The 6,518-nt window shown below is 43.1% G+C and overlaps 1 protein-coding gene across 1 annotated transcript in view; it reads right to left on the minus strand.

The window, feature by feature from the left end:
- LOC139757105 (uncharacterized) overlaps nt 1–6,271 on the minus strand; it is a 54,905-nt gene extending 48,634 nt beyond the window's left edge. Inside the window, exon 1 of the mRNA XM_071677197.1 lies at nt 6,225–6,271. The gene's annotated coding sequence lies outside the window, so the exon portion shown is untranslated. The remainder of the gene's footprint in view (nt 1–6,224) is intronic.
- Nucleotides 6,272–6,518: the final 247 nt, after the last annotated feature.

The following is a 6,518-nucleotide window of genomic DNA, read 5'->3' on the forward strand; positions in this document are numbered from 1 at the left end:
CCAACATACATGTGGTGTCATAGAGCGAGAGAATTTTCCCCATAGATGTACAGGGTCAGCCCTTTATCAACCATTTCCCTATATACACCAGTAGACATAAATTCAAAATATAAATGAGTGAACCGACTACTGTATATTGAAAAATATTTGATCTCTTCATGTCAGTGATCTCAATTACATTGTTTTAATCAAGCTTGGATCTAGTAAATGAAATATAATGAGTTCTTGATGAAATAAAAAACTCTTTATTGGCTTCATCAACCTAGAATTCTTTTTCCTTTCATTAAAAATTGAAAACTTTTATTATTGGTATTTGGTTAGTTGAGTAGAGTCTCCACTACTCCACAGCAAGGATGGCGTCGAGGTGTACCATTTGATATATTCCATCACACAAATTGTTCTCGCCAGCTCTTAAATTGTTCCTTTGGATGACATGGTGTGAAGTTAAGGGAACACAATGCTGGCCAGAGGGACGTGTTGAAGTGAACTATATTGTGTCCGAGATTGACTGTGACTATAAAGTGAACACGTGGGTATGTTCGTGTGATATATCAAATATGCCCGAGTACTGCGATACGTACTAATGTATGCTGATACGAAATTGTGCTTGCTCGAGTATACTTAAGCAGTTTTACACTTCAGCACGTTGGTATACTACTATGGACCTCAATATACTGGTATACACTTAAGTATAATCGTGTAAACTTGAAGATGCTTCTGCATGCTCGAGTATGCTAATATCTAAACGTATCCATGTGACAACGATATAATCGACAGTTCAGGCATATATTAACTATTTCCCCACAGAAACAGATGACTGTGTATAAGCACATTCCACTGCCCTCCTAACTCTGTGGGATGAGCGATCGGTTGGCTAATAGAATGAGATCACCGCGATAATCCTCCTCTATATCTCCTTTCTCCCTTACCCAAAGCTCCTAAAAATAAGAAAGAAAAGCTCATGGTATTCTGAAAGCCACTTGATTATGTGACTGGTGATCTAAACAAGGTGGAGGAGACGACCGTAGCAAGGATGTGTGTGTGTGTGTGTGTGTGTGTGTGTGTGTGTGTGTGTGTGTGTGTGTGTGTGTGTGTGCAGTATGGAGGAGGTTAGGAGCAGGCAAGGAATGGGAGGAGGGGGCTCTGTGTCCAGTGACCATGAGATCAAAGTTGGTCCCGCTGACCAGGCAGGGATGGCTAGGCAATTGTTCTCCCTGTAAAGCTGAGATCCCAGTCGAAGACGCTGTTCGGTAGTGGGATAAGGTGGATACAGTGTCCAATGTGTGGTCGGCATGTGTGGCTGTGGGTCTTGGGTGGCTGGCTGGTGTGTGTGTGTGTGTGTGTGTGTGTGTGTGTGGGTGACTAGTGTACTTGTGGAGCTTGTATGGCTGGCTGGCTTGTGTTTGGGTCTTACATGGGTGGCCAGTGTGTGTGTGTGTGTGTGTGTGTGTGTGTGTGTGGGTCTTATATGGGTGGCCAGTGTGTGTGTGGGTGTGGGCGTTATGTGGGTGACTAAGTGTCCGTGTAGATCTAGTGTGTGTGTGTGGGGGGGGGGGGGATGGTGTGCGGCTGAGGGTGTAGGAGGGAGGCCGCTGGAGGGCGCTCTGGTGCCGTGTGTGTTGGTGGTCTGTTTGAGTGACGTCTGGGTGGGAAAAGTGTGTGCGGGAGGACGAAGCTATGGTGGCGATGAGAGAGAGAGAGAGAGAGAGAGAGAGAGAGAGAGAGAGAGAGAGAGAGAGAGAGAGAGAGAGAGAGAGAGAGAGAGAGAGAGAGAGAGTTTGTAAGAGTTTCCATCAATTTGTACATATGGTGGTGTTGGGAGTTTACACTCGTGGGGCCCCTCCCCACCTCTTACCCTTCCACTTTAATCGTACGAGTTGCGAATTTGCTACTTGCATTTACTCCATCTACGTCAAGCTTGCTACCCGCGTCCACAGCTCTGTTGCTGGAGAGCGAATCTGCACTTCCCTCCACACACTTGCCTCTTATCAATTCTCATCCGACTTTAGCGAACTGTTTTATGTTAACTTCGTCATGGGTTGATATGCAGGTAGGTTTCGTCTTGACCTTATATTTCTTCTCTAATGGGCAAATGGACGTCTTCTCTCCTTTCTTCGTAGCTCATTCCAGTCAGTTCTGGTACCATCCTTGTTCTATCCCTTTGGACTCTTTCCAGAATCTGTGTAGCGTACATCACCTTAACAGGAATATACGCCTTACGTGGTTTCCATGTACTTAAGGGCGATTTTGACGTTGACTTGAATACAAGTCTGTTTCCCTCTTGATCCTTGTCACTTGTCTTATTGACATAGCATGCTATCAGTTCCAAGATCCCTTTTCGAACGTAGTTTCTCGTAATTGTTTTAGGTAATATTTCGTCGAGTCTCTTTTAAGTCCTCTTCCTACCATCAAGTCTTTGTATTCTCCAAACCACCGATGCGTTTTCTCCGAGTGTTTCATGCAATATTCCGTGGACATTATTACTTTGCACTTCTGTCACTATTTCAGCATCATCAGCAAACATGATCAAGTACGATTCTATTGCACGTCGTCTATACAGATGAAATATAGATACATCTCTGAAGGTCTCCCTTGTCATCCTCCCCTAGCTAACTAGGCTTCCTAGCCATGTCTTTTGAGTTCCTTGGAGCGTAAGAGGGATGATCGAAAACAACTCTGAACACTCACTCACATCAGCACATAGCAATTTGACTATCGATAACTTCCGTTCGATCTGGCTCAGACACAGAACACTTAGTTTTCGTTTTGCATTTTTTCGTTTGCCGATGCAAACAACAGTCAAGTCTACACTAAGCTTCAAAATTGGGCTTTGAGAACAGGAATCCCAGAATTATCCAGAGAATTTCGACTTAAACGTTCGCAGGTTCTCCTCATCCATTGGATTACACTTGTGCACAACAGATGAGGGTTGACGTGTGCTCTATTAATGTAAAGCTAATGCCGATTGCAGAGACACACCAGAAAACGTTTTCATTACGTTTTCTCCACATTTGGGGCGCTATAGGTTAATTGTCAAAAGCTTCAGAAAATAGTTTGAATCCGTTTTCTCTTCACGTATCATACAATCTTTGGGTTTATGTCGATCTTAAGAGCTTCAACAAACGTTTTGTTTCAGTTTTCCTTCTTATTTCACAGGAATTGTATACAGATTGTGCGTAGGCTTTGGCTTATAGTGTGAATCTGATGGTCTGTACTGCGTTACGTGTTTGGCTGAATTGAGCCGATTATGACACTTAAAAAAAAAAATAGATACGGAAAAAATACAAAACTTTGAAATTCATTCTGAAGTATCTCAGTGTCGTTGGGCGAGAAGAATTCAGTCGACCTCCTCCTGTGAGGCCCACATCCGCCGGAGTCATCGTGAGGTGGTGTGGGCGTCTCAGCGGGAGGTTAGCGAGGCACGACAGAGTCAGGGGGCGAGACAGCTCAGATGGACGGTGACTGACGTGTGTTTGCGTACAGGACCAGGACTGACTGACGTGCCCTACGGCTCACCAAGTTTTAGCTCGCATTCCTCCCCCGCCCAGAGCTCCATCTAAGACTCATAAACTCACATGAAAAAAATAGAGGTCTTAAAAAGAAGCAAGAAAGCAAATGATTGTCTCAGGGTGTATGTCAAACAAGGGATAAATAGCAGCTACTGTGGAAGTGAAGTATGGGGGTGTGACTCCAAGTGCGTGTAGCTGGCGGCAGGGTAGATAAAATGAGAAATAACTTGGGGATGATAAACAGAAATGCTGTGAAAACAACTGAGGTAAAGTTTGTCTCTAAAATAAAAAAAACTTTTCTTATTTAGCTTTTCTCTCTCTACAACAATAGCTTTAGGAATCATTTGATTACTTAGCTAAATATAGAACTCAAGGATTCAAAAACACTTAAGATGCAGAGGGATATATATATATATATATATTTATACATTCACTACCAAGCTTATACTTTGTGATTTTTTCTGGTGACTAAAGCTACTAAAATTTGTCTAAGACTTTGTACTTGGTCAATAAAAGGTCATGCAGTGGTAAACATAGTTGAATGACGGGTTGATAGGCAGAGACAGGCTCGGTGAAACAGACAGGCATATTGTCAGCCAGAGATGGAAAGACGGGGAGACAGACAAAAAAGACACAGCCAGACACAGACTCGGACGGATGAAAGTCTGACGTAAATGAACGGGGAAGAGACACAGGGTATTGAGACAGAGCGAGAGACGAACAGACGAGCAAAGACCGAGACAGATACACATTACCCAAGACACACGAAAATGCAGAGAGACAAAGCAAGATACATGGCGAGGCAGACGGAGAGGAGCCGAGAGATACACGAAGAAAGAAGAGAATAACTACAGTGAAAGAATACTTAAAAACAGAAGGTGAGACGATAAATGAACAGGGAGAAAGAAAGGTAGAGATACACTAATCATATATTGGAGTACATAGTACATAGTATTCGAATAGTCAGATCTCTATTGGAGCGATCATAGCTGAGCGGTAGCGCTCCCGCCTGTTGCACAGGGGTCCCGGGTTCGATCCAGGCTGTTGGAGGTTTGTATGTTCTATGAAGATGGGCGTTCAAAAGCATTTTGTTTGTATTCATATACTTCCGCGTTGTACAGTTAGGTTCGGTAAAATGCTATCTGCTGGCTATGTGCGCTTGTTGGGAAATGACCAGTGTAAACCCCGTTGCTCACCAACCTGAGACTAAGGGTATTCGAGTACATAGTATTCGAATAGTCATTTCCCTATTAGGGGCTATCATAGCTTAGTAACAGCGCTGCCGCCTGTTGCACAGGGGTCCTGGGTTCGATCCTAACTGTTGGAGGTTTGTATGATATATATATATATATATATATATATATATATATATATATATATATATATATATATATATATATATATTTTTTTTTTTATACCTCGTCGCTGTCTCCCGCGGTTGCGAGGTAGCGCAAGGAAACAGACGAAAGAAATGGCCCAGCCCCCCCCATACACATGTACATACACACGTCCACACACGCAAATATACATACCTACACAGCTTTCCATGGTTTACCCCGGACGCTTCACATGCCTTGATTCAATCCACCGACAGCACGTCAACCCCTGTATACCACATCGCTCCAATTCACTCTATTCCTTGCCCTCCTTTCACCCTCCTGCATGTTCAGGCCCCGATCACACAAAATCCTTTTCACTCCATCTTTCCACCTCCAATTTGGTCTCCCTCTTCTCCTCGTTCCCTCCACCTCCGACACATATATCCTCTTGGTCAATCTTTCCTCACTCATTCTCTCCATGTGCCCAAACCATTTCAAAACACCCTCTTCTGCTCTCTCAACCACGCTCTTTTTATTTCCACACATCTCTCTTACCCTTACGTTACTTACTCGATCAAACCACCTCACACCACACATTGTCCTCAAACATCTCATTTCCAGCACATCCATCCTCCTGCGCACAACTCTATCCATAGCCCACGCCTCGCAACCATACAACATTGTTGGAACCACTATTCCTTCAAACATACCCATTTTTGCTTTTCGAGATAATGTTCTCGACTTCCACACATTTTTCAAGGCTCCCAAAATTTTCGCCCCCTCCCCCACCCTATGATCCACTTCCGCTTCCATGGTTATATATATATATATATATATATATATATATATATATATATATATATATATATATATATATATATATATATATATATACATGTATACGAACAAAGTGCATATGAACGCGCACCTTCAAATATATATATATATATATATATATATATATATATATATATATATATATATATATATATATATATATATATATATATATACATATATATAAGGCAGAGTAGCACATACCGCTCACCAAAGGAACATCTAGGCGTGGGTAACGTGTTGTCAAATGTTATGTGCGAGATGGAGAGAGTATATGTCTGCAGACCGAAAGCCAGCAGCCCACGTGTGTGTGTGTTTGTGTGTGTGTGTGTGTGTGTGTGTGTGTGAGGCAGAAAGGAATAAATCTACTTGGAGCAAAGGAGTGAGGCATGACAACCACTGTAGTGCTGGCTCACTACGTAGCTGTCGCTAACCCTCCCGATACCAAGGCAGGTCATTGAGAGAGAGAGAGAGAGAGAGAGAGAGAGAGAGAGAGAGAGAGAGAGAGAGAGAGAGAGAGAGAGAGAGAGAGAGAGAGAGAGAGAGAGAATATACTTACTGCTGTCGGTGGTGGCTCTCCCGTAGGGCTGTGGGTCGTCCAGCTGGCTATCTGCAACAAGAAACAAGACTGTTAACACTCCGTCACCCAGGCGGACTGTAGCTCCCCCATGTCCCTCCATTCATTATGATGAATTTATCCTTTAAGGAGGCTGATGCCCCTAATGCAATCTGCAGATTAGTTACATTTATAACTACCTTTATTCATCATCTGCTTAACTGTTCTTTAATCTTCCTCAAGACACACACACACACACACACACACACACACACACACACACACACACACACACAC

This window comes from Panulirus ornatus, chromosome 24 (assembly GCF_036320965.1).
Source record: "Panulirus ornatus isolate Po-2019 chromosome 24, ASM3632096v1, whole genome shotgun sequence".
NCBI lineage: Eukaryota > Metazoa > Arthropoda > Malacostraca > Decapoda > Palinuridae > Panulirus > Panulirus ornatus.